The sequence below is a fragment of the Pseudophryne corroboree genome, chromosome 4 (genome assembly GCF_028390025.1).
Source record: "Pseudophryne corroboree isolate aPseCor3 chromosome 4, aPseCor3.hap2, whole genome shotgun sequence".
In the NCBI taxonomy this organism is placed as follows: Eukaryota; Metazoa; Chordata; class Amphibia; order Anura; family Myobatrachidae; genus Pseudophryne; species Pseudophryne corroboree.
The window spans coordinates 734,246,351-734,267,674 of NC_086447.1; the positions used below are offsets into that span (position 1 = coordinate 734,246,351).

The 21,324-nt window shown below is 47.8% G+C and overlaps 1 protein-coding gene across 2 annotated transcripts in view; it reads left to right on the top strand.

Moving 5' to 3' along the window:
• Positions 1 to 21,324, top strand: part of ACOXL (acyl-CoA oxidase like) — a 990,492-nt gene that overhangs the window by 108,897 nt on the left and 860,271 nt on the right. The window lies entirely within an intron of this gene.

Here is a 21,324-nt window from a genome sequence, read left to right on the forward strand (position 1 = left end):
AGAGGTTCAAATTCAAGATTGAGTCACTCAGAGCAGTGATTGCGAACCTGGAAGAAGGGGACTACATGATGTCTCGGGACATCGAGGATGCTTACCTTCATGTCAAAATTTACCCTTCTCACCAAGGGTACCTCAGGTTATTATACAGAACTGTCACTATCAGTTCAGACGCTGCCGTAGGGATGGTCCACGGCACCCCGGGTCTTTACCAAGGTAATGGCCGAAATGATATCCCTTCGAAGGAAGGGAATTTTAGTTATCCCTTACTTGGACGATTCCCTGATAAGGGTAAGATCCAGGGAACAGTTGGAAGTCGGTGTAGCACTATCTCAGGTAGTGTTGCGGCAGCACGATTGGATTCTCAATATTCCAAAATCGCAGCTGGTTCCGACGACTTGTCTTCTGTTTCCTAGGGATGTTCCTGGACACAGTCCAGAAAAAAGGTGTTTCTCCCGGAAGAGAAAGCCAGGGAGTTATCCGAGCTAGTCAGGAACCTCCTAAAACCGAACCAACTCTCAGTGCATCAATGCACAAGGGTTCTTAAAAAAAATGGTGGCTTCCTACGAAGCAATCCCATTCGTTAGATTCCACGCAAGAACTTTCCAGTGGAACCCACTGGACAAATGGTCCGGGTCGCATTTTCAGATGCATCAGCGGATAACCCTGTCACCAAGGACAAGGGTATCCATCCTGTGGTGGTTGCAGAGGGCTCATCTTCTAGAGGGCCGCAGATTCGGCATTCAGGACTGGGTCCTGGTGACCACGGATGCCAGCCTGCGAGGCTGGGGAGCAGTCACACAGGGAAGGAATATCCAGGGCTTAGGGTCAAGCCTGGATACATCACTTCACATAAATATCCTGAAGCTAAGGGCATTTACAATGCTCTAAGCTTAGCAAGACCTCTGCTTCAAGGTCAGCCGGTGTTGATCCAGTCGGACAACATCATGGCAGTCACCCACGTAAACAGACAGGGTGGCACAAGAAGCAGGAGGGCAATGGCAGAAGCTGCAGGGATTCTTCGCTGGGCGGAAAATCATGTGATAGCACTGTCAACAGTATTCATTCCGGGAGTGGACAACTGGGAAGCAGACTTCCTCAGCACGACCTCCACCCGGGAGAGTGGGGACTTCACCCAGAAGTCGTCCACATGATTAAAAAACTCGACAGGTATTGCGCCAGGTCAAGAGACCCTCAGGCAATAGTTGTAGACGCTCTGGTAACACCGTGGGTGTACCAGTCAGTGTATGTGTTCCCTCCTCTGCCTCTCATACCCAAGGTACTGAGATTGATAAGATGGAGAGGAGAAAGCACTATATTTGTGGCTCCGGATTGGCCAAGAAGGACTTGGTAACCGGAACTTCAAGAGATGCTCACGGAGGATCCGTGGCCTCTACCTCTAAGAAGGGACCTGCTCCAGCAAGGACCCTGTCTGTTCCAAGACTTACCGCGGCTGCGATTGACGGCATGCCGGTTGAACACCGGATCCTGAAGGAAAAAAGGCATTCCGGATGAAGTCATCCATATCCTGATCTAAAGCCAGGAAGGATGTAACCGCAAAAACATTATCACCGCAATTGGCGAAAATATGTTGCGTAGTGCGAGGCCAGTAAGGCCCGACGGAGGAAATTCAACTGGGTCGATTCCTACATTTCCTGCAAACAGGAGTGTCTATGGGCCTGAAATTGGGGTCCATTAAGGTTCAGATTTCGGCCCTGTCAATTTTCTTCCAAAAAAGAGCTGGCTTCAGTCCCTGAAGTTTAGACGTTTGTAAAAGGGGTACTGCATATACAGCCTCCTTTTGTGCCTCCAGTGGCAATTTGGGATCTCAATGTAGTTTGGGTTCCAAAAGTCACATTGGTTTGAACCACTTAAATCTGTGGAGTTAAAATATCTCACATGGAAAGTGGTCATGCTGTTGGCCCTGGCCTGGGCCAGGCGCGTGTCAGAATTGGCGGCTTTATCCTGTAAAAGCCCTTATCTGATTTTCCATTCGGACAGGGCGGAATTGAGGACTCGTCCTCAGTTTCTCCCTAAGGTGGTTCCAGCGTTTTCACCTGAACCAACCTATTGTGGTGCCTGCGGCTACTAGGGACTTGGAGGAATCCAAGTTGCTGGATGTTGTCAGGGCCCTGAAAATATTTCCAGGACGGCTGGAGTCAGGAAATCTGACTCGCTGTTTATCCTGTATGCACCCAACAAACTGGGTGCTCCTGCTTCTAAGCAGACTATTGCTCGTTGGATTTGTAGTACAATTCAGCTTGCACATTCTGTGGCAGGCCTGCCACAGCTAAAATCTGTAAAAGCCCGTTCCACAAGGAAAGTGGGCTCATCTTGGGCGGCTGCCCGAGGGGTCTCGGCTTTACAACTTTGCCGAGCAGCTACTGGGTCAGGGGCAAACACGTTTGCTAAATTCTACAAATTTGATACCCTGGCTGAGGAGGACCTGGAGTTCTCTCATTCGGTGCTGCAGAGTCATCCGCACTCTCCCGCCCGTTTGGGAGCTTTGGTATAATCCCCATGGTCCTTACGGAGTCCCCAGCATCCACTTAGGACGTTAGAGAAAATAAGAATTTACTTACCGATAATTCTATTTCTCATAGTCCGTAGTGGATGCTGGGCGCCCATCCCAAGTGCGGATTGTCTGCAATACTTGTACATAGTTATTGTTACAAAAATCGGGTTATTATTGTTGGGAGCCATCTTTTCAGAGGCTCCTCTGTTATCATACTGTTAACTGGGTTCAGATCACAAGTTATACGGTGTGATTGGTGTGGCTGGTATGAGTCTTACCCGGGATTCAAAATCCTTCCTTATTGTGTACGCTCGTCCGGGCACAGTATCCTAACTGAGGCTTGGAGGAGGGTCATAGGGGGAGGAGCCAGTGCACACCAGTTAGTCCTAAAGCTTTCTTTAGATGTGCCCAGTCTCCTGCGGAGCCGCTATTCCCCATGGTCCTTACGGAGTCCCCAGCATCCACTACGGACTATGAGAAATAGAATTATCGGTAAGTAAATTCTTATTTTTGAAAAAAAGTGGAAAATCCTGACAGAAAGTTTCTGATTCCCAAAAGGATTCAAATGGCGTATCCATTCCCCTCTGGGGATAGAGAAAAGTGGGAGTCACCTCCCATTGTGGACAAGGCGCTATCACATTTGTCTAAAAAGGTGGCGTTACCGTCTCCTGACACGGCAGCCCTTAAGGATCCTGCGGATCGTAGGCAGGAAAATACGCTGAAATCCATTTATGTCACCACAGGTACACTACTCAGACCATCTATTGCATCTGCGTGGGTGGGTAGTGCTATCCAATAATGGGTAGATAATTTGTCATCTGATATAGATACCCTGGACAGGGATACCATCCTTTTAACGCTGGGTTATATCAGGGACGCTGCAGCCTACCTAAAGGAAGCGGCGAGAGATATTGGCCTCTTGGGATCAAGGGCCAATACCATGGCAGTCTCAGCTAGGAGGGCATTGTGGATTCATCAATGGAATGCTGATGCTGACTCTAAGAAAGCTATGGAGTCTTTACCGTATAAAGGTGGTGTATTGTTTGGTGAAGGTCTCGCTGAACTGGTAACTACGGCTACCGCGGGTAAGTCGTCATTTTTGCCTTATGTTCCTCCACAAGAAAAGAAAGCTCACCACTTGCAGATGCAGTCCTTTCGGCCGAATAAATACAAAAAAGGCCGCAGTTATTCCTTCCTTGCTAATAGAGGAAAAGGTAAAAGATCTCCAGCCGTGGCCAGTTCTCAGGAGCAGAAGTCCTCCCCAGCTTATACCAAATCCACCGTATGATGCTGGGGCTCCTCTGCGGGAGTCCGCACCAGTGGGGGCACGTCTCAAGCTCTTCAGTCAATTCTGGGCTCGTTCGGCCCTAGACCCGTGGATTGTAGAAATAGTGTCCCAGGGGTACAAACTGGAGCTTCAAGACATTCCCCCTCAACGTTTTTTCAAATTAGCCTTACCAGCTTCTCTTCCGAACAGGGAGGTAGTATGCGATGTAATACAAAAGTTGTGTCTAAATCAAGTTATTGTCAGGGTTCTCCCGTCACAACAGGGAGAAGGCTTTTATTTAAGCCTGTTTGTGGTCCCGAAGCCGGACGGTTAGGTCAGACCAATTCTAAACCTAAACTCCCTAAATCTTTACCTGAACAAAATTCAAATTCAAGATGGAATCTCTCCGAGCAGTGATCTCCAGTCTCGAGGAAGGGGATTTCGTGGTGTCGGTCGACATAAAGGATGCCTACTTACACATCCCCATATATCCTCCGAATCAGGCTTTCCTGAGGTTTGCTACTCAGGATTGTCATTACCAATTTCAGATGTTGCCGTTTGGTCTGTCCACGGCTCCGAGGATTTTCACCAAGGTAATGGCGGAAATGATGGTCCTCCTTCGCAAGCAAGGAGTCACGATTATCCCGTACCTGGATGATCTCCTGATAAAGGCGAGATCCAAAGACAAGCTGGAGCAGGACATTGCGCTTTCCTTGACAATGCTGCAACAACATGGTTGGCTCCTAAACTTGCCGAAATCACAGTTGAATCCGAAAAAGCGGCTGTTGTTTTTGGGAATGGTTCTGGACACAGAATTACAGAGTTTTTCTTCCAGAAGAGAAGGCTCTGGAAATTCAGAGTTTGGTAAAACAAATTCTGAAACCAGCAAGAGTGTCAATTCATCAATGCACTCGGTTGCTGGGGAAGATGGTTGCGGCCTACGAGGCCATTCAGTTTGGTAGGTTCCATGCCAGAGTGTTTCAGTGGGATCTCTTGGACAAGTGGTTCGGATCCCATCTGCACATGCACCAGAAAATAATCCTATCCTCCAAGACCAGAATCTCACGCCTGTGGTGGCTGCACAGCTCACCTCCTAGAGGGACGCAGGTTCGGGATCCAGGACTGGATCCTAGTAACCACGGATGCGAGTCTCCGAGGCTGGGGAGCAGTCACACAGGGGGATACCTTCCAGGGAAAATGGTCAAGCCAGGAAGTTTGTCTACACATAAACGTTCTGGAGTTAAGGGCCATTTACAACGGCCTTCTTCAAGCGGAACATCTTCTTCGCAATCTGCCTGTCCTGATACAGTCGGACAATATAACAGCAATGGCGCACATAAACCGCCAGGGCGGAACAAAGAGCAGGGCGGCAATGGCAGAGGCCACAAAAGTTATCCGCGGGGCTGAAAAACATACAAGCGCTCTGTCAGCAGTCTTCATTCCAGGAGTGGACAACTGGGAAGCAGACTTCCTCAGCAGTCACGATCTCCATCCAGGAGAGTGGAGTCTTCATCAAGAGGTCTTTGCAGAAGTGACAAGTCTTTGGGGAATTCCTCAAATAGACATGATGGCATCTCGCATCAACAAGAAACTTCAGAGATATTGTTCCAGGTCGAGGGAACCTCAAGCAATAGCGGTGGACGCACTGGTGACACCATGGGTGTTTCAGTCGGTGTACGTGTTTCCTCTGCTTCCACTCATTCCGAAGGTGCTAAAGATCATAAGAAGAACAAAGGTTCAAGTGATCCTCATTGCTCCAGACTGGCAAAGGAGGGCTTGGTATCCAGATCTTCAGGGATTACTCATAAGAGATCCCTGGCCTCTTCCTCTTCGAGAGGATCTGTTACAGCAGGGGCCGTGCATGTACCACGACGTACCGCAGCTACGTTTGACGGTTTGGCGGTTGAGCGCCGGATCCTAGCCCGAAAGGGTATTCCCAGTGAAGTTATTCCCACACTTCTTCAGGCTAGAAAAGGAGTGACGTCTAAACATTATCACCGTATTTGGAGAAAATATGTGTCTTGGTGTGAATCCAAGAAGGCTCCTACGGAAGAATTTCAGCTAGGTTGTTTTCTCCATTTCCTGCAAGCAGGTGTGGATGCGGGCCTAAAGTTAAGCTCGATTAAAGTACAGATTTCGGCCTTATCAGTTTTCTTTCAAAAATAATTGGCCTCCTTTCTGGAAGTTCAGACCTTCGTGAAAGGAGTTTTGCACATCCAACCTCCCTTTGTGCCCCCAGTGGCACCATGGGATCTTAACGTGGTGTTGCATTTTCTTCAATCACATTGGTTTGAACCTTTACAGAAGGTTGAGTTGAAATTTCTCACGTGGAAAGTGGTCATGCTATTGGCCTTGGTATCCGCAAGGCGGGTGTCTGAGTTGGCGGCTTTGTCTCACAAGAGTCGTTATTTAATCTTCCATGAAGATAGAGCAGAGTTGAGGACTCGTCAACAATTTCTGTCGAAGGTGGTTTCATCGTTCCACATGAACCAGCCTATTGTGGTACAAGTGGCTACTGACGCCTTCGCGGAGTCAAAATCCCTCAATGTTGTCAGGGCCTTGCATATTTATGTCGCCAGAACGGCTCAACTTAGGAAAACAGAGGCTCTGTTTATCCTGTATGCTGCCAACAAGATTGGTTCGCCTGCTTCCAAGCAGACTTGCGCGCTGGATCTGTAATACGATTCAGCAGGCTTATTCTACGGCTGGATTGCTGTTACCGAAATCAGTGAAGGCCCACTCTACCAGGATAGTGGGCTCCTCATGGGCGGCTACCCGCGGGGTCTCGGCATTGCAACTCTGCCGAGCAGCTACTTGGTCGGGTTCAAACACTTTTGCGAAATTTTACAAGTTTGATACCCTGGCTGATGAGGACCTGATATTTGGTCAATCGGTGCTGCAGAGTCATCCGTACTCTCCCGCCCGTTCTAGAGCTTTAGTATAAACCCCATGGTTCTTGAAGCGTCCCCAGCATCCTCTAGGAATATGAGAAAATAGGACTTTAATACCTACTGGTAAATCCTTTTCTCTTAGTCCGTAGAGGATGCTGGGCGCCCGTCCCAGTGCAGACTTTATCTGCAGTTATTAGTTATGTTTACACACTGGTTGTGTTATGTTGTAGTCAGCCTGTTGCTGACATTGTTCATGCCGTTGACTGGAGTTTGTTAATGCCATGTTGTACGGCGTGTTTGAGGTGTGAGCTGGTATATGTCCCACCTTAGTTTAACAATAATGCCTTTCCTCGAAATGTCCGTCTCCCTGGGCACAGTTCCTATAACTGGAGTCTGGAGGAGGGGCATAGAGGGAGGAGCCAGTTCACACCCCTTCAAAGTCTTAAAGTGCCCATGTCTCCTGCGGATCCCGTCTATACCCCATGGTTCTTGACGCGTCCCCAGCATCCTCTACGGACTAAGAGAAAAGGATTTACCGGTAGGTATTTAAATCCTATTTTTTCTTTATCATGGATATATATTTATATACAGAAAAAACAATTCCTAAGTGCGCTGTAATATTTGTATAGATTGAACGGAAGTCCTTCCAAATGGATATATCTTATACTGTAGAAGGCAAGGTTCTCTGGGTTCCTGCCGTGGATAACCCCTCACCAAAGAGTCACCCAAACAAATGGCCCAAGGCCAATTAGAATAAAATTATTTAATAACAGAATAACAACATATTCATACAAAGCCTTATACAAAAGGTCTTACAGAATATTATACATAATGATTTTTTAGTAATCACATAAATATCCAGTAGGTGATATAGATGTGTATACTCCCTCACCTTGGCAAGGTGTAAACTCAACTCAACACAAGGGAGCGTTATCATCAACTGGATTACTGATTTATAGCTGATGAACCCAACGCATTTCATCTGTTTGACTTCATCAGGGTTAAATAAAAAGTAAAAGGATCAAATATTACACCAATGGTTCTGCATAGAGAATGTTAAAAAGCGACCTTTATATAAAGGCAGACTCATCATATATAAAAGGAAGAGTAAACCTTAAAAAGTGGCTTCCCACTTAGACTCTAATGAGAGCCTTTCCATCTTTAAAACTGGATCAGCCTGCACGCATGAACTGGTTCAGTGCACTAGGTTAGATTTTTATAAGGATACGCAGAAGTATCAAAAAGGTATATCCAGAATAAAGATACTTATTCTAAAACACTGGAACTCCCAGAAGGACCCACCGTTGTACCACAAAGGATCTCCTAAACTGCAACCATAGGTGTGGAAGTTTCAGAAAACTTCTACACCTATGGTTGCAGTTTAGTGCACTGAACCAGTTCCTGCGTGCAGGCTGGTCCAGTTTTAAAGATGGAAAGGCTCTCATTAGAGTCTAAGTGGGAAGCCACTTTTTAAGATTTACTCTTCCTTTTATATATGATGAGTCTGCCTTTATTTAAAGGTCGCTTTTTAACATTCTCTATGCAGAACCATTGGTGTAATATTTGATCATTTTACTTTTTATTTACCCCTGATGAAGTCAAACAGACGAAATGCGTTGGTTTTATCAGCTATAAATCAGTAATCCAGTTGATGATAACGCTCCCTTGTGTTGAGTTGAGTTTACACCTTGCCAAGGTGAGGGAGTACATACATCTATATCACCTACTGGATATTTATGTAATTATTAAATATTCTGTAAGACCTTTTGTATAAGGCTTTGTATGAATATGTTGTTATTCTGTTATTAAATAATTTTATTCAAATTGGCCTTGGGTCATTTGTTTGGGTGACTCTTTGGTGAGGGGTTATCCACTGCAGGAACCCAGAGCACCTCGCCTTCTACAGTATAAGATATATCCATTTGGAAGGACTTCCGTTCAATCTATACAAATTTCTCTATCGTCCTAGTGGATGCTGGGGTTCCTGAAAGGACCATGGGGAATAGCGGCTCCGCAGGAGACAGGGCACAAAAAGTAAAGCTTTAGGATCAGGTGGTGTGCACTGGCTCCTCCCCCTATGACCCTCCTCCAAGCCAGTTAGATTTTTGTGCCCGGCCGAGAAGGGTGCAATCTAGGTGGCTCTCCTAAAGAGCTGCTTAGAAAAGTTTAGCTTAGGTTTTTTATTTTACAGTGAGTCCTGCTGGCAACAGGATCACTGCAACGAGGGACTTAGGGGAGAAGAAGTGAACTCACCTGCGTGCAGGATGGATTGGCTTCTTGGCTACTGGACATCAGCTCCAGAGGGACGATCACAGGTACAGCCTGGATGGTCACCGGAGCCTTGCCGCCGGCCCCCTTGCAGATGCTGAAGTAAGAAGAGGTCCAGAATCGGCGGCAGAAGACTCCTCAGTCTTCTAAAGGTAGCGCACAGCACTGCAGCTGTGCGCCATTTTCCTCTCAGCACACTTCACACGGCAGTCACTGAGGGTGCAGGGCGCTGGGAGGGGGGCGCCCTGGGAGGCAAATGAAAACCTATTTTGGCTAAAAATACCTCACATATAGCCTCCGGAGGCTATATGGAGATATTTAACCCCTGCCAGAATCCGTTAAAAGCGGGAGACGAGGCCGCCGAAAAAGGGGCGGGGCCTATCTCCTCAGCACACAGCGCCATTTTCCCTCACAGAAAAGCTGGAGGGAAGGCTCCCAGGCTCTCCCCTGCACTGCACTACAGAAACAGGGTTAAAACAGAGAGGGGGGGCACTAATTTGGCATTAGAAATATATAAAACAGATGCTATAAGGGAAAACACTTATATAAGGTTGTCCCTATATAATTATAGCGTTTTTGGTGTGTGCTGGCAAACTCTCCCTCTGTCTCTCCAAAGGGCTAGTGGGTCCTGTCCTCTATCAGAGCATTCCCTGTGTGTGTGCTGTGTGTCGGTACGTGTGTGTCGACATGTATGAGGACGATGTTGGTGAGGAGGCGGAGCAATTGCCTGTAATGGTGATGTCACTCTCTAGGGAGTCGACACCGGAATGGATGGCTTATGTAGGGAATTACGTGATAATGTCAACACGCTGCAAGGTCGGTTGACGACATGAGACGGCCGACAAACAATTAGTACCGGTCCAGACGTCTCAAAAAACACCGTCAGGGGTTTTAAAACGCCCGTTTACTTTAGTCGGTCGTCACAGACACAGACAGGGACACTGAATCCAGTGTCGACGGTGAATAAACAAACGTATTCCTTATTAGGGCCACACGTTAAAGGCAATGAAGGAGGTGTTACATATTTCTGATACTACAAGTACCACAAAAGAGGGTATTATGTGGGATGTAAAAAAACTACAGTAGTTTTTCCTGAATCAGATAAATTAAATAAAGTGTGTGATGATGCGTGGGTTCCCCCCGATAGAAAATTATGGGCGGTATACCCTTTCCCGCCAGAAGTTAGGGCGCGTTGGGAAACACCCCTTAGGGTGGATAAGGCGCTCACACGCTTATCAAAACAAGTGGCGGTACCGTCTATAGATAGGGCCGTCCTCAAGGACCAGCTGACAGGAGGCTGGAAAATATCATAAAAAGTATATACACACATACTGGTGTTATACTGCGACCAGCGATCGCCTCAGCCTGGATGTGCAGAGCTGGGGTGGCTTGGTCGGATTCCCTGACTAAAAATATTGATACCCTTGACAGGGACAGTATTTTATTGACTATAGAGCATTTAAAGGATGCATTTCTATATATGCGAGATGCACAGAGGGATATTTGCACTCTGGCATCAAGAGTAAATGCGATGTCCATATCTGCCAGAAGATGTTATGGACACGACAGTGGTCAGGTGATGCAGATTCCAAACGGCAAAAAGGTGTATTGCCGTATAAAGGAAGAGGAGTTTTTTGGGGTCGGTCCATCGGACCTGGTGGCCACGGCAACTGCTGGAAAATCCACCGTTTTTACCCTAAGTCACATCTCTGCAGAAAAAGACACCGTCTTTTCAACCTCAGTCTTTTCGTCCCTATAAGATCATATCTGCCCAGGGATAGAGGAAAGGGAAGAAGACTGCAGCAGGCAGCCCATTCCCAGGAACAGAAGCGCTCCACCGCTTCTGACAAGTTCTCAGCATGGCGCTGAGACCGTACAGGACCCCTGGATCCTACAAGTAGTATCCCAGGGGTACAGATTGGAATGTAGAGACGTTTCCTCTTCGCAGGCTCCTGAAGTCTGCTTTACCAAGGTCTCCCTCCGACAAGGAGGCAGTATGGGAAAAAATTTCACAAGCTGTATTCCCAGCAGGTGATAATTAAATTACCCCTCCTACTACAAGGAAAAGGGGTATTATTCCACACTATATGGTGGTACTGAAGCCAGAAGGCTAGGTGAGACTTATTCTAAAAATTTTTTTGAACACTTACAAAGGTTCAAATCAAGATGGAGTCACTCAGAGCAGTGATAACGAACCAGGAAGAAGGGGACTATATAGTGTCCGGGGACATCAGGGATGCTTACCTCTATGTCCCAAATTTGCCTTTCTCACTAAGGGTACCTCAGGTTCGTGGTGCAGAACTGTCACTATCAGTTTTAGACGCTGCCGTTTGGATTGTCCACGGCACCCTGGGTCTTTACCAAGGTAATGGCCGAAATTATGATTCTTCTTCGAAGAAAAGGCGTCTTAATTATCCCTTACTTGGACGATCTCCTGATAAGGGCATAGTCCAGGGAACAGTTGGAGGTCGGAGTAGCACTATCTCGGATACTGCTACAACAGCACGGGTGGATTCTAAATATTCCAAAATCGCAGCTGATCCCGACGACACGTCTGCTGTGCCTAGGGATGATTCTGGACACAGTCCAGAAAAAGGTGTTTCTCCCGGAAGAGAAAGCCAGGGAGTTATCCGAGCTAGTCAGGAACCTCCTAAAAACAGTGCATCATTGCACAAGGGTCCTGGTAAAAATGGTGGCTTCCTACGAAGCAATTCCATTCGGCAGATTTCACGCAAGAACTTTTCAGTGGGATCTGCTGGACAAATGGTCCGGATCGCATCTTCAGATGCATCAGCGGATAACCCTATATCCAAGGACAAGGGTGTCTCTCCTGTGGTGGTTATAGAGTGCCCATCTTCTAGAGGGCCGCAGATTTGGCATTCAGGATTGGATGCTGGTGACCACGGAGCCCAGCCCGAGAGGCTGGGGAGCAGTCACACAAGGAAAAAATTTCCAGGGAGTGTGATCAAGTCTGGAGACTTTTCTCCACATAAATATACTGGAGCTAAGGGTAAATTTATAATACTCTAAGCTTAGCAAGACCTCTGCTTCAAGGTCAGCCGGTATTGATCCAGTGGGAAAAACATCACGGCAGTCGCCCACGTAAACAGACAGGGCGACACAAGAAGCAGGAGGGCAATGGCAAAAACTGCAAGGACTTTTCGCTGGGCGGAAAATCATGTGATAGCACTGTCAGCAGTGTTTCATCCCGGGAATGGAAACTGGGAAGCAGACTTCCTCAGCAGGCACGACCTCCACCCGGGAGAGTGGAAACTTCATCGGGAAGTTTTTTCCACATGATTGTAAACCGTTGGGAAATACCAAAGGTGGATGATGGCGTCCCATCTGAACAAAAAAACGGGACAGGTATTGCGCCAGGTCAAGAGACCCTCAGGCAATAGCTGTGGACGTTCTGGTAACACCGTGGGTGTACCAGTCGGTGTATGTGTTCCCTCCTCTGCTTCTCATACCTAAGGTGCTGAGAATTATAAGACGTAGAGGAGTAAGAACTATACTCATGGCTCCGGATTGGCCAAGAAGGACTTGGTACCCGGAACTTCAAGAGATGCTTACAGAGGTTTTATGGCCTCTGCCGCTAAGAAGGGACTTGCTTCAGCAAGTACCATGTCTGTTCCAAGACTTACCGCAGCTGCGTTTGTCGGCATGGCGGTGGAACGCCGGATCCTAAGGGAAAAAGGCATTCCGGAAGAGGTCATTCCTACCCTGTTCAAAGCCAGAAAGGAGGTGACCGCACAACATTATCACCACATGTGGCGAAAATATGTTGCGTGGTGTGAGGCCAGGAAGACCCCACAAAGAAATTTCAACTCGGTCGTTTCCTGCATTTCCTGAAAACAGGAGTGTCTATGGGCCTCAAATTGGGGTCCATTAAGGTTCAAATTTCGGCCCTGTCGATTTTCTTCCAGAAAGAATTGGCTTCAGTTCCTGAAGTCCAGAATTTTGTCAAGGGAGTATTGCATATACAACCCCCTTTTGTGCCTCCAGTGGCACTGTGGGATCTCAACGTAGTTCTGGGATTCCTCAAATCACATTGGTTTAAAACCAGTCAAATCTGTGGATTTGAAGCATCTCACATGAAAAGTGACCATGATCTTGGCCCTGGCCTGGACCAGGCGAGTGTCAAATTGGTGGTTTTTTCTCAAAAAAGCCCATATCTGTTTGTCCATTCGGACAGGGCAGAGCTGCGGACTCGTCCCCAGTTCTCTCCCTAAGGTGGTGTCAGTGTTTCACCTGAACCAGCTTATTGTGGTGCCTTGCACCTACTAGGGACTTGGAGGACTCCAAGTTGCTAGATGTTGTCAGGGCCCTGAAAATATATGTTTCCAGGACGGCTGGAGTCAGGAATTCTGACTTGCTGTTATCCTGTATGCACCCAACAAACTGGGTGCTTTTGCTTCTAAGCAGACTATTGCTAGTTGGATGTGTAATACAATTCAGCTTGCACATTCTGTGGCAGGCCTGCCACAGCCAAAATATGTAAATGCCCATTCCACAAGGAAGGTGGGCTCATCTTGGGCGGCTGCCCGAGGGGTCTCGGCTTTTACAACTTTGCCGAGCGGTTATTTAGTCAGGGGCAAACACGTTTGTAAAATCCTACAAATTTGATACCCTGGCTAAGGAGGACCTGGAGTTCTCTCATTCGGTGCTGCAGAGTCATCCGCACTCTCCCGCCCGTTTGGGAGCTTTGGTATTATCCCCATGGTCCTTTCAGGAACCCCAGCATCCACTAGGACGATAGAGAAAATAAGAATTTACTTACCGATAATTCTATTTCTCGGAGTCCGTAGTGGATGCTGGGCGCCCATCCCAAGTGCGGATTATCTGCAATACTTGTACATAGTTACAAAAATCGGGTTTTTATTGTTGTGAGCCATCTTTTCAGAGGCTCCGCTGTTATCATACTGTTAACTGGGTTCAGATCACAGGTTGTACAGTGTGATTGGTGTGGCTGGTATGAGTCTTACCCGGGATTCAAAATCCTTCCTTATTATGTACGCTCGTCCGGGCACAGTATCTAACTGGCTTGGAGGAGGGTCATAGGGGGAGGAGCCAGTGCACACCACCTGATCCTAAAGCTTTACTTTTTGTGCCCTGTCTCCTGCGGAGCCGCTATTCCCCATGGTCCTTTCAGGAACCCCAGCATCCACTACGGACTCCGAGAAATAGAATTATCGGTAAGTAAATTCTTATTATTACAGCACACTTAGGAATTGTTTTTTTCTGCTTTATGTAAATTTGAGATTTGGCAACTGAGATCTCACCTGGAGTGCTGCTTTTTCACTTTGGGCGCAAGATGAGGATAATTTTTGTGTAGTATATATTTATTATGTACACAGAATTGAAATACACATCTTTATTCATCTATCATGTAGTTTCAAGTGAGTGGAATTATAGAATGTATGTTTTGGGGCGTAACCTTCAAATAGTAATTAATGGGAGGACGAGAATATCTTTATGTTCAGATGATTGTTTTGCTTATTAAATGAATGGAGGCAGAACAAGTGATTCCTGGGCTAACTGGTTTGGTGAGGAGCACCTGAAAGTGTTGCGATCCCTTCTCTTTCTTCTCTTGTTCCTATTTAATGTTTTCAAAGATCAGCTTTATTCACAGTTTAGAGAGGTGTGTGGCCGCACATAATGGATTTTGGGGTTGATTTATCAAGCAGTGAGAGGAGTGCAGAAGTGGATAAGTGGAGAGGTTACCCATAGCAACCCATCTGCTTTGAGGAATCGCTTAAGTACGTTCATTAAAATCATAGGTAGATGTTGATTGATTACTATGAGTAACTTCTCCACTGGTCCACTGTTTTTATTGCTTGATACATCAACCTCTGTTATTACTAGTATATTGGACCCGGACCATGGGGTCTCCCCTTGGCAATCCTCTCCTACACTTACTCCGGGTGCAACTCCCAGTCCCTTCTCACTTTCCCATACAGTTTACATTGATGCTTTTGAATCTAGCCACTACTGTTTACAAGTGCATACTGTCAGGGATATTTAGTACAAGTACCCTGTGATATACATCCAGTCTTTACTGTGCATTGTTATATCGGGTGGTCTTCAGTATGCCGACTGACGGGATCCCGGCGCACAGTATACCGGCGCTGGAATCCCGACAGCCGGCATACCGACACTTATTCTCCCTCGTGGGGGTCCACGACCCCACTGGAGGGAGAATAAAATAGCGTGGCGCACCACCGTGCCCGTAGCGTGGCGAGCGCAGCGAGGCCGCAAGGGGCTCATTTGCGCTCGCCACACTGTCGATAAGCCGACTGTCGGGCTCCCGGCGCCGGTATGCTGGTCGCCGGGAGCCCGAGCGCCGGCATACCATACTGAACCCTATATATCGATTTACCTAATTAGCTTTACTTAAGTAGTGCAGTTACTTAGTATTGGTAGTCCAGTGCAGTTTTATTGTTGTTTGTGATAATTTCTGCATTGTACATGTGACTGCATGTGTGCCATTAGCTGCTGTGTGATTTCCATTCTGTGTATCTCGCATATATTGCTATCCCTATATTCTGTACCCTGAGGGGTGTTAAGTGCGTCAGGGTTTTCATATTATATAGGGTCTCACAGGATATACTATATTGGTATTTTTCTCTGTTTTTTTACAGTCACCATTTGCCTCTTAAATCCTGTGTGTGCTTTGCCTGTAATCACACTACCAAGGGGGATTTTTGTCAGGTATTTTGTCTGCTTTTATTATATTTTTTCACCCTACGGTAAAGCTTTTGTATAATGTCAGCTTAGCGGGGTGGGGATTCTGTGGCTGACCTTGCATCCTGCAATGCTCATGCCATGGATGGTTCTGAGAAAAAATAAGATTTTAAACCTACCGGTAAATCTTTTTCGCCTAGTCCGTAGAGGATGCTGGGGACTCCGTAAGGACCATGGGGTATAGACATGGGCACTATAAAGAACTTTAGAATGGGTGTGCACTGGCTCCTCCCTCTATGCCCCTCCTCCAGACCTCAGTTAGAGAAACTGTGCCCAGAGGAGACGGACAGTACGAGGAAAGGATTTTGTTAATCTAAGGGCAAGAGTCATACCAGCCCACACCATCCACACCGTATAACATGGAATATACTAACCTGTTAACAGTATGAAACAAAACAACATCAGCCCGAGACTGATCAAAACTGTAACATAACCCTAATGTAAGCAAAAACTATATACAAGTCTTGCAGAATTTAGTCCGCATTGGGACGGGCGCCCAGCATCCTCTACGGACTAGGAGAAAAAGATTTACCGGTATGTTTAAAATCTTATTTTCTCTTAAGTCCTAGAGGATGCTGGGGACTCCGTAAGGACCATGGGGATTATACCAAAGCTCCAAAACGGGCGGGAGAGTGCGGATGACTCTGCAGCACCGATTGAGCAAACATGAGGTCCTCATTAGCCAGGGTATCAAACTTGTAGAATTTTGCAAAAGCGTTTGAACCCGACCAAGTCGCCGCTCGGCAAAGCTGTAATGCCGAGACGCCTCGGGCAGCCGCCCAAGAAGAGCCCACCTTCCTAGTGGAATGGGCCTTTACCAAATTCGGTAACGGCAATCCCAGCCGTAGAATGAGCCTGCTGAATCGTGTTACAGATCCAGCGAGCAATAGTTTGCTTAGAAGCAGGAGCGCCAATCTTGTTGGCTGCATACAGGACAAACAGAGCCTCTGTTTTCCTAACCCGAGCCGTCCTGGCTACATACATTTTTAAGGCCCTGACTACATCAAGAGACGTGGAATCCTCCAAGTCCCCCGTAGCCACAGGCACCACAATAGGCTGGTTCATATGAAAAGAAGAAACCACCTTTGGCAAAAATTGAGGACGAGTCCTCGGTTCTACTCTATCCACATGGAAAATCAGATAGGGGCTTTTGTGAGACAAAGCCACCAATTCGGATACCCTCCTTGCAGACGCAAAGGCCAACAACATGACCACCTTCCAAGTGAGAAATTTTAATTCCACTGTCTGAAGAGGTTCAAACCCGTGAGACTTTAGGAACTGTAACACCACGTTAAGGTCCCATGGCGCCACTGGAGGCACAAAAGGAGGCTGTATGTGCAGCACTCCCTTTACTTTAGTCGGGACTTCTGGGAGAGAAGCCAATTCCTTCTGAAAGAAAATTGATAGGACCGAAATCTGTACCTTAATGGAGCCTTATTTCAGGCCCATATCCACTCCTGTCTGCAGAAAGTGGAGGAGACTGCCCAGATGGAAATCTTCCGTAGGAGCATTTTTGGCCTCACACCAAGATACATACTTTCTCCAGATACGGTGATAATGCTTCGCCATCACCTCCTTCCTAGCCCTCATCAGAGTAGGGATGACTTCTTCCGGAATGCCTTTTCCAGCTAGGATTCAGCGTTCAACCGCCATGCCGTCAAACGTAACCGCGGTAAGTCTTGGAACACGCATGGCCCCTGTTGCAACAGGTCCTCTCTGAGAGGAAGAGGCTACGGATCTCCTGGGAGCATTTCCTGAAGATCTGAATACCAGGTCCTTCGAGGCCAATCCGGTGCAATGAGAATTGTCCGCACTCTTTTTCGTCTTATGATTCTCAAAATCTTTGAGATGAGTGGAAGAGGAGGAAACACATAGACCGACAGAAACACCCACGGTGTCACCAGGGCATCTACCGCTACTGCCTGTGGGTCCCTTGACCTGGCACAATACCTCCGAAGCTTCTTGTTGAGGCGTGACGCCATCATGTCTATTTGAGGAAGTCCCCAACGACTTGTTATATCTGCAAAAACTTCTTGATGAAGTCCCCACTCTCCTGGATGAAGATCGTGTCTGCTGAAGAAGTCTGCTTCCCAGTTGTCCACTCCCGGAATGAAGACTGCAGTCAAAGCGCTTTCATGATTTTCCGCCCAGCGAAGAATCCTGGTGGCTTCCGCCATTGCCACTCTGCTCCTTGTTCCGCCCTGTTGGTTTACATGAGCCACTGCTGTGACGTCTGACTGAATCAGAACCGGTAGGTCGTGAAGAAGATTCTCCGCTTGACGCAGGCCGTTGTATATGGCCCTCATTTCCAGTACGTTGATGTGAAGACAAGCCTCCTGGCTTGACCATAGTCCTTGAAAGTTTCTTCCTTGTGTGACTGCTCCCCATCCTTGGAGGCTCGCGTCCGTAGTCACCAGAACCCAGTCCTGAATGCCGAACCTGCGACCCTCTAGAAGGTGAGCACTTTGCAGCCACCACAGGAGAGACCCCCTGGCCCTGGGGGACAGGCTGATTTTCTGATGAAGATGAAGATGGGACCCGGACCACTTGTCCAGAAGATCCCACTGAAAAGTCCTGGCATGAAACCTGCTGAAGGGGATGGCCTCGTAGGACGCCACCATCTTCCCCAGCACTCGAGTGCATTGATGGACTGACACTCTTTTCGGTTTCAACAGGTCTCTGACCAAGTTCTGGAGTTCCTGGGCTTTTTCCATTGGGAGAAAAACCTTCTTTTGTTCCGTGTCCAGAATCATGCCTAAGAACGATAGCCGAGTTGTTGGCACCAACTGTGACTTTGGTAGATTCAAAATCCAGCCGTGTTGCTGCAGCACTCTCAGGGAGAGCGCCACGCTTTCCAACAACTCACCTCTTGATCTCGCCTTTATCAGGAGATGGTACAAGTACGGGATAATTGTGACTCCCTGCCTGCGTAGGAGTACCATCATTTCCGCCATTACCTTGGTGAAAATCCTCGGGGCCGTGGAAAGCCCAAACGGCAACGTCTGAAACTGGTAATGGCAGTCCTGTACAGTGAATCTCAAGTACGCCTGATGAGGTGGATATATGGGAACATGAAGGTACACGTCCTTTATGTCCAGTGACACCATAAAATCCCCCCCCTCCAGGCTGGAAATAACTGCCCGGAGCGATTCCATCTTGAATGTGAACTTTTTCAAGTACTGGTTTAGGGATTTTACATTTAGAATGGGTCTGACCGAGCCATCCGGTTTCGGGACCACAAATAGGGTTGAATAGTACCCCTTCCCCTGATGACCTAGGGGAACCTCGACCATTACTCGTTGTTGACATAGTTTTAGCTGCGATTCAAAAACTATCTCTCTCTCTCTCTCTCTCTCTCTCTCTGGTGGAGAAGCCGGTAGAGCCGATTTGAAAAATCGGCGAGGAGGCATGTCTTCGAACTCTAGCTTGTAGCCTTGGGATACAATTTCCATTGCCCAAGGATCCACGTCCGACTGAACCAAGACCTGCCTGAAGAGTCGAAGACGTGCCCACACCGGCGCAGACTCCCTCAGTGGAGCCCCAGCGTCATGCGGTGGATTTGGCAGAAGTTGGGGAGGACTTCTGCTCCTGGGAACTAGCCGTAGCAGGCTGCTTTTTCCCTCTTCCCTTACCTCTAGCGAGGAAGGAAGATCCCCAACCTCTTCTGGACTTATGCGACCGAAAGGACTGCATCTGATATTGTGGCGTTTTCTTTCGCTGCGGGGAAACATAAGGTAAAAAGGTAGATTTGCCCGCGGTAGCTGTGGAAACCAGGTCCGCGAGACCTTCCCCAAATAAATCCTCACCTTTGTACGGCAAAACTTCCATATGCTTCTTTGAGTCGGCATCACCCGACCATTGATTGGTCCACAGGGCTCGCCTAGCAGAAATCGCCATGGCGTTGGCTCTCGAACCTAGCAGACCAACGTCTCTCTGAGTATCTCTCATATAAAAGACTGCGTCTTTAATGTGAGCTAAGGTCAATAAAATGGTATCCCTATCCAGGGTATCAATGTCAGCTGACAAGGTATCCGTCCAAGCCGCAACAGCGCTACAAACCCAAGCCGAGGCTATTACTGGTCTGAGTAAGGTCCCCGTATGTATATAAATAAATTTTAAGGTAGTTTCCTGTCTGCGATCAGCAGGATCCTTGAGGGCTGCCGTGTCTGGAGATGGCAGCGCCACCTTTTTGGACAAGCGTGTTAACGCCTTGTCCACCCTGGGTAGGATTCCCACCGTACCCTGTCCTGTGTCGGGAAAGGATACGCCATAAGAATTCTCTTGGGAATCTGCAGTTTCTTGTCTGGAGCTTCCCAAGACTTTTCAAATAATCATATAATGAATACTTTTGGCCACCCTTGGGTGTAACCTCGCATCATCGTAGTCGACACTGGAATCAGAATCCGTGTCGGTATCAGTGTCTGCTACCGGGGACAGGGGACGTTTCTGAGACCCTGAAGGACCCTGTGACACAGCCAAAGTCATGGATTGACTCCCTGTTCTATCCCTGGACTCTGCTTTGTCCAACCTCTGATGTAATAAAGACACATTTGTATATAAAACATTCAGCATATCCATCCAATCATGTGTCAGCATTGCCAACGGCGACACCACAATCTGCTTCACCTCTTCCTTAGAAGAGCCTTCCGCTTCAGACAAGCCGACACACGCGTACCGACACCCCCACACACTCAGGGATATATCTATATGGAGACAATTCCCCAATAAGGCCCTTTGGAGAGACAGAGAGAGAGTAGTATGCCAGCACACACCCAGCGCCAACTGACACTGGAAAACAATTCCCAGACAAAAACAGCGCTTTTATATCAATATACACTCACTGCGCCAATAAAAAGTGCCCCCCCCCCCCTCTTTTTTGCCCTCTGTCACCGTATTCAGCAGGGGAGAGTCCGGGGAGCCAGCTTCTCTGCAGTGTGCTGTGGAGAAAATGGCGCTGGTTAGTGCTTGAAGACCAAGCGCCGCCCCCTCACCACCAGGCTTCAGTCCCGCTCTATTTTTCCATACTGGCTGGGGATTTTACCATATAGTGCCTCCGCAGCCCCTATATTATCATTAGCCAGTCCCAAGAGGTTTAAAATTGCTGCCCAGGGCGCCCCCCCTGCGCCCTGCACCAATCAGTGTCCGTTGTGTGTGGGAGCAATGGCGCGCAGCGTTACCGCTGCACGTTACCTCAGAGAAGATCCGAAAGCTTCAGCCGCCTTTGACGTCTTCTTTCTTCTTATACTCACCTGGCTTCTATCTTCTGGATCTGTGAGCAGGACGGCGGCGCGGCTCCGGGACGAACGGCGAAGGTGAGACCTGCGTTCCGACCCTCTGGAGCTAATGGTGTCCAGTAGCCTAAGAAACAGAGCCTATCACTTAAGTAGGTCTGCTTCTCTCTCCTCAGTCCCACGATGCAGGGAACCTGTTGCCAGCAGTAGTCCCTGAAAATAAAAAAACCTAACAAAATTCTTTTTTTCAGAGAAACTCAGGAGAGCTCCCCTGTAGTGCCTCTAGTCTCCTCTGGGCACAGGATCTAACTGAGGTCTGGAGGAGGGGCATAGAGGGAGGAGCCAGTGCACACCCATTCTAAATTTCTTTATAGTGCCCATGTCTTCTGCGGCCCATGTCTCCTGCGGAGC